The sequence below is a fragment of the Balaenoptera physalus genome, assembly GCF_965194825.1.
Source record: "Balaenoptera physalus genome assembly, chromosome: 12".
NCBI classification, from domain to species: Eukaryota; Metazoa; Chordata; class Mammalia; order Artiodactyla; family Balaenopteridae; genus Balaenoptera; species Balaenoptera physalus.
In genome coordinates, this window is record NC_138897.1 from 24,919,555 (window position 1) to 24,927,049 (window position 7,495).

Below are 7,495 nucleotides of genomic sequence, written 5' to 3' on the forward strand. Positions count from 1 at the left end.
TTTCCATGTACTGTCCAGTTTTCCCAGCACCACTTATTGAAGAGACTGTCTTTTCTCCATTGTATATCCTTGCCTCCTTTGTCATAGATTAGTTGACCATAGGTGCATGGGTTTATCTCTGGGCTTTCTATCTGGTTCCGTTGATCTATGTTTCTGTTTTTGTGCCAGTACCATATTGTCTTGATTACTGTAGCTTTGTAGTATAGTCTGAAGTCAGGGAGTCTGATTCCTCCAGCTCCATTTTTTTCCCTCAAGACTGCTTTGGCTATTCGGGGTCTATTGTGTCTCCATACAAATTTTAAGATTTTTTGTTCTAGTTCTGTAAAAAATGCCATTGGTAATTTGATAGGGATTGCATTGAATCTGTAGATTGCTTTGGGTAGTATAGTCATTTTCACAATGTTGATTCTTCCAATCCAAGAACATGGTATATCTCTCCATCTGTTGGTATCATCTTTAATTTCTTTCGTCAGTGTCTTATAGTTTTCTGCATACAGGTCTTTTGTCTCCCTAGGTAGGTTTATGCCTAGGTATTTTATTCTTTTTGTTGCAATGGTAAATGGGAGTGTTTCCATAATTTCTCTTTCATATTTTTCATCGTTAGTGTATAGGAATGCAAGAGATTTCTGTGCATTAATTTTGTATCCTGCAACTTTACCAAATTCATTGCTTAGCTCTAGTAGTTTTCTGGTGGCATTTTTAGGATTCTCTATGTATAGGATCATGCCATCTGCAAACAGTGACAGTTTTACTTCTTTTTTTCCAATTTGTATTCCTTTTATTTCTTTTTCTTCTCTGATTGCCATGGCTTGGACTTCCAAAACTATGTTGAATAATAGTGGTGAGAGTAGACATCCTTGTCTTGTTCCTGATTTTAGAGGAAATGCTTTCACTTTTTCACCATTGAGAATGATGTTTGCTGTGGGTTTGTCATATATGGCCTTTATTATGTTGAGGTAGGTTCCCTCTATGCCCACTTTCTGGAGGGTTTTTATCATAAATGGGTGTTGAATTTTGTCAAAAGCTTTTACTGCATCAATTGAGATGATCATATGGTTTTTATTCTTCAATTTGTTAATATGGTATCACATTGATTGATTTTTGTATATTGAAGAATCCTTGCATCCCTGGGATAAATCCCACTTGATCGTGGTGTATGATCCTTTTAATGTGTTGTTGGATTCTGTTTGCTAGTATTCTGCTGAGGATTTTTGTGTCTATATTCACCAGTGATATTGGTCTGTAATATTCTTTTTTTGTAGTATCTTTGTCTGGTTTTGGTAACAGGGTGATGGTGGCCTCATAGAATGATTTTGGGAGTGTTCCTTCCTCTGCAATTTTTTGGAAGAGTTTGAGAAGGATGGGTGTCAGGTCTTCTCTAAATGTTTGATAGAGTTCACCTGTGAAGCCATCTGGTCCTGGACTTTTGTTTGTTGGAAGATCTTTAATCACAGTTTCAATTTCATTACTTGTGATTGGTCTGTTCATATTTTCTATTTCTTCTTGGTTCAGTCTTGGAAGGTTATACCTTTCTAAGAATTTGTCCATTTCTTCAACGTTGTCCATTTTATTAGCATGGAGTTGCTTGTAGTAGTCTCTTAGGATGCTTTGTATTCCTGTGGTGTCTGTTGTAACATCTCCTTTTTCATTTCTAATTTTATTGATTTGAGTCCTCTCCCTCTTTATCTTTTTTTTTTCCATTTCAGAATATTTATTGCATTTTTCTTTGCTCAAAGAGAGTTCTGTACTATCTTTTGTTATATTTTTTTATATCCAGTAGTAATCTTTATTAGCTAACTGACATTTTCACAAAATTTTTATTTAAAACATGAAAGCATCCAATGTCCTTCAGAGGGAAGCCTATACTTTTAGATCTCATCTAGTAATATTTCTCTAAAGAATCTGACTGCTTAGAATTTGCCAATTAGAAGACGAAGTGCTGTTTAAATCTCAGACTGAGAAAATGTCAAGAACATATCCCTTCCACATTGAAATGTTCCTTTAAAATTTGGAGTCCGACATATAGAAGTATACATCTTTTTTTTTTTTAATTAATTTATTTATTTACTTTTGGCTGTGTTGGGTCTTCGTTTCTGTGCAAGGGCTTTCTCTAGTTGCGGCGAGCGGGGGCCACTCTACATCGCGGTGCACGGACCTCTCACTGTCGCGGCCTCTCCTGTTGCAGAGCACAAGCTTCAGACGTTCAGGCTAAGTAGTTGTGGCTCACGGGCCTAGCTGCCCCGCGGCACGTGGGATCTTCCCAGACCAGGTCCTGAACCCATGTCCCCTGCATTGGCAGGCAGATTCTCAACCATTGCACCACCAGGGAAGCCCAGAAGTATACATATCTTTAATGTAAAAAGTTCCTGCTACTCAAGGTTAAAGACTGCAGTGTTCGGGGGAGTGACAGTATTTGCCCTTCAATTTGATAGACCTTAAGCACATTGTATTTCTACAGAATGCCATCTTTTTTTCTTTTCACACACACACACTGTATTTTATTTTTACAAGAGATAAATAGACTGACACCAAGCATTGTAAATGGATGACCACAACAAAAGCAACAATGATTGCAATTACCAAACATGAAACACACTCATACTATGTCATAATATTGACATTCAGTCCAGTAATCCTCCACTGTAACAGCTCCTTTACTTTGCAGTGAAAATTGATTTGTATATTCTTTGCCTCTCTCCCTCTTTATCTTGATGAGTATGGCTAATGGTTTTTTTTGTTTATCTTTATTTTGTTTATCTTCTCAAAGAACTAGCTTTTAGTTTTATTGATCTTTGCTATTGTTTTCTTTGTTTCTATTTCATTTATTTCTGCTCTGATCTTTATGATTTCTTTCCTTCTGCTAACTTTGGGTTTTGTTTGTTCTTCTTTCTCTAGTTCCTTTAGGTGTAAGGTTAGATTGTTTATTTGAGATTTTTCTTGTTTCTTGAGGTAGGCTTGTATAGCTATAAACTTCCCTCTTAGAACTGCTTTTGCTGCATCCCATAGGTTTTGGATCGTCATGTTTTCATTGTCATTTGTCTCTAGGTATTTTTTGATTTCCTCTTTGATTTCTTCAGTGATCTCTGTTATTTAGTAGCGTTTTGTTTAGCCTCCATCTGTTTGTATTTTTTACAGTTTTTTTCCTGTAATTGATATCTAGTCTCATAGCGTTGTGGTTGGAAAAGAAACTTGATATGATTTCAATTTTCATAAATTCACTGAAGCTTGATTTGTGACCCAAGATATGATCTATCCTGGAGAATGTTCCATGAACACTTGAGAAAAACGTGTATTCTGTTGTTTTTGGATGGCGTGTCCTATAAATATCAATTAAGTCTATCTGGTCTAATGTGTCTTTTAAAGCTTTTGTTTCCTTATTTATTTTCATTTTGGATAATCTGTCCATTGGTAAAAGTAGGGTGTTAAATTCCCCTACTATTATTGTGTTACTGTCAGTTTTCCCTTTTATGGCTGTTAGCATTTGCCTTATGTATTGAGGTGCTCTTATGTTGTGTGCATATATATTTATAATTGTTATATCTTCTTCTTGGATTGATCCCTTGATCATTATGTAGTGTCCTTCCTTGTCTCTTGTAACATTCTTTATTTTAAAATCTAGTTTATCTGATATGAGTATTGTTATTCCAGCTTTCTTTTGATTTCCATTTGCATGGAATATCTTTTTCCATCCCCTCACTTTCAGTCTATATATGTCCCTAGGTTTGAAGTGAGTCTCTTGTAGACAGCATATATACAGATCTTGTTTTTGTATCCATTCAGCCAGTCTGTGTCTTTTGGTTGGAGCATTTAATCCAGTTACATTTAAGGTAATTATCGGTATGTATGTTCCTATTACCATTTTCTTAATTGTTTTGGGTTTGTTATTGTAGGTCTTTTCCTTCTCTTGTGTTTCCTGCCTAGAGAAGTTCCTTTAGCATTTGTTATAAAGCTGGTTTGGTGGTGCTGAATTCTCTTAGCTTTTGCTTGTCTGTAAAGCTTTTAATTTCTCCATCAAGTCTGAATGAGATCCTTGCTAGGTAGAGTAACCTTTGTTGTAGGTTCTTCCCTTTTATCACTTTAAATATGTCCTGCCACTGCCTTCTGGCCTGCAGCGTTTCTGCTGAAAAATCTGCTGTTAACCTTATGCGAATTCCCTTGTATGTTATTTGTTGCTTTTCCCTTGCTGCTGTTAATATTTTTGTTTGTATTTAATTTTTGATAGTTTGATTAACATGTGTCTTGGCGTGTTTCTCCTTGGATTTATCCTGTATGGGACTCTCTGTGCTTCCTGGACTTTATTGACTATTTCCTTTCCCATGTTAGGGAAGTGGTCACCTATAATCTCTTCAAATATTTTCTCAGACCCTTTCCATTTCTCTTCTTCTTCTGGGACCCTATAATTCGAATGTTGGTGCATTTAATGTTGTCCCAGAGGTCTCTGAGACTGTCCTCAATTCTTTTCATTCTTTTTTCTTTATTCTGCTCTGCGGTAGTTATTTCCACTATTTTACCTTCCAGGTCACTTATCCGTTCTTCTGCCTCAGTTATTCTGCTATTGATTCCTTGTAAAAATTTTTTAATTTCATTTATTGTGTTGTTCATCATTGTTTATTTGCTCTTTAGTTCGTCTAGGTCCTTGTTAAACGTTTCTTTTATTTTCTCCATTCAATTTCTGAGATTGTGGATCATCTTTACTATCATTACTCTGAATTCTTTTTCAGGTAGACTGCCTATTTCCTCTTCATTTGTTTGGTCTGGTGAGTTTTTACCTTGCTCCTTCATCTGTTGCATATTTCTCTGTCTTCTCATTTTGTTTAACTTACTGTGTTTGGGGTCTCCTTTTTGCAGGCTGAAGGTTCATAGTTACCATTATTTTTGGTGTCTCTCCCCAGTGGGTGAGTTTGGTTCAGTGGCTTGTGTAGGCTTCCTGGTGTAGGGGACTGGTGCCTGTGTTCTGGTGGGTGGGCTGGAACTTGTCTTTCTGGTGGGCAGGACTATATCCAGTGGTGTGTCTTGGAGTGTCTGTGAACCTAGTATGACTTTAGGCAGCTTCTCTGCTAATGGGTGGGGTTGTGTTCCTATCTTGCTAGTTGTTTGGCATGGGGTGTCCAGCACTGGAGCTTGCTGGCCATTGGGTGGAGCTGGGTCTTAGTGTTGATTCGAAGATCTCTGGGAGAGCTCTTACTAATTGATATTACTTGGGGCCAGGAGGTTTCTGGTGGTCCAGTGTCCTGGACTTGGACCTCCCACCTCGGAGACTCAGACCCAACACCCAGCTGGAGCACCAAGACCCTGCCATCCACGTGGCTCAGAAGAAAAGGAAGAGAGAGAGAGAAAAAAAAGGAACAGACAGAACCTTAGGACAAATGGTAAAAGCAAACTGATACAGACAAAATCAGACAAAGTACCATACACATACACACTCACAAAAAAGAGAAAAACAAAACATATATATATATAAAAAGGAAGAGAGCAACCAAACCAATAAACAAATCCACCAATGATAATAAACACTAGATACTAAACTAAGATAAACATGAAACCAGAAACAAATTAGACACAGAAAGCAAACCGCAAGTCTACAGTTGCTCCCAAAGTCCACTGCCTCAAATTTGGGAACATTTGTTGTCTATTCAGGTATTCCACAGATGCAGTGTTCATCAAGTTGATTGTGGGGATTTAATCTGCTACTCCTGCGTCTGCTGGGAGAAATTTCCCTTTCTCTTCTTTGTCCGCACAGCTCCTGGGGTTCAGCTTTGGTTTTGGCCCCGCCTCTGCATGTAGGCCACCCTCAGGTGTCTGTTCGCCACCAGACAGGAGGGGGTTAAAGTAGCAGCTGATTAGGGCTCTCTTGCTCTCTCATGCTGGGGAGAGTGAGGGGTACGGTGGTCATAATTGGAATGAGGGACGTGCCTGCAGTGGCAAAGGCCGGCGTGACATTGCAACAGCCTGAGGCATGCCATGTGTTCTCCCAGGGAACTTGTCCCTCGATCATGGGCCCCTGCCAGTGGCGGGCTGCACAGGCTCCTGGGGGGTGTGGATAGTGACCTGTGCTTGCACACAGGATTCTTGGTGGCAGCGGCAGCAGCGTTAGCAGTTCATGCCCCTCTCTGCGGTCCGAGCTGATAGCCATGGCTCGCACCCATCTCTGGAGCTCACTTAGGCAGTGCTCTGCCTTCTGTGGGCACACTGGGAAGGAATCCCCCCTCCTTGCGCACTGTGAAACAAAGGTCTCTTGCCTCTTCGGCAGGTCCAGACTTTTTCCCGGACTCCCTGCTGGCCAGCTGTGGCGCACTAACCCCCTTCAGGCTGTCTTCACACTTCCAACCCCAGTCCTCTCCCTGGGGTCTGACCTCCGAAGCCCAAGCCTCAGCTCCCATCCACCACCCACCCCGGTGGGTGAGCAGACAATCGTCTCAGGCTGGTGGGTGCTGGTCAGCACCTATCCTTTGCATGGGAATCTCTCTGCTTTGCCCTCTGCACCACTGTTGCTGCACTCTCCCTGTTTTGTTTTGGGTTTTTTTACTGTATATTTTTAATAATCACAACAGCCCTGCAAGGTATTGTCTCTGTTTCTCAGATGAGTAAATAGAGGTTGAGAAAGATTGTATTTAGCCTAAAGTTCAAATAATACTGAGTGACATACGAGGACTTCTGACTCCAAATTAATTGCACTTTTCCCAGTCCCCCTCCTGCCTGTTTAAGCAGCAGGTTTCTCGTACCTAATATTATTAATTCATTTACATATCTATTGAACACCTAATATGTTCCAGACACTATCCTAGGTTCTAAGACTGCAATAGAAAACAAGCCAGATAAAAATCTCAGCCCTCTTAGAACTAACATGGCTAAAGGCCCAGGGTAGCGCTGAAAACAGAGGTGAAAACTGAGAAAAGTACATTTGGTAACAGTGGCTGTTCTAGTACCTACTTGGCATCCATCCTTCCAAGGAGTTCAGTGTTTCAGTTTGTTCATATAGTCAAAGGAGGCCCCATGGAAGCACCTTGACTCTAATTTGTAGAGGGGGCACCACTGAACCCCCCAAGTCAGACAAGACACAATGGAGGCACCCAGACTATACTTCTACCTTTTGGCAATTTCAAAAAGTTCCTTTAGTCGGCCAGAAACAAGGCTTCAGCCCTTTCCTCTGTCACCTGAATTAGGTTAAGAATATATTTCTTACTCTCTAACCCAGTCCCTGCCATGTCCATGATTAAGCCTGGTATTTCAGAATGTCTTGGGTGGAAGTGAAGAACAGCCACTTCCCAACATCATGAAGGCCCCCTGAAGAGAGTTTTCTTCTCATTTTAAAATGTTTTAACATTTAAGCCTAGAAATAAAGTCAAATGTATGTACTTCATCAAACTTCATAGTGATAGATCAGTTTAAATTTACTAAAAGTTGACTACAAGATGGAATGATTTAAAGGACAACTTAGAGGGAAAAGAAATGAATTTCTGGGACTTCCCTGGTGGTCCAGAGGTTAAGAATCCAC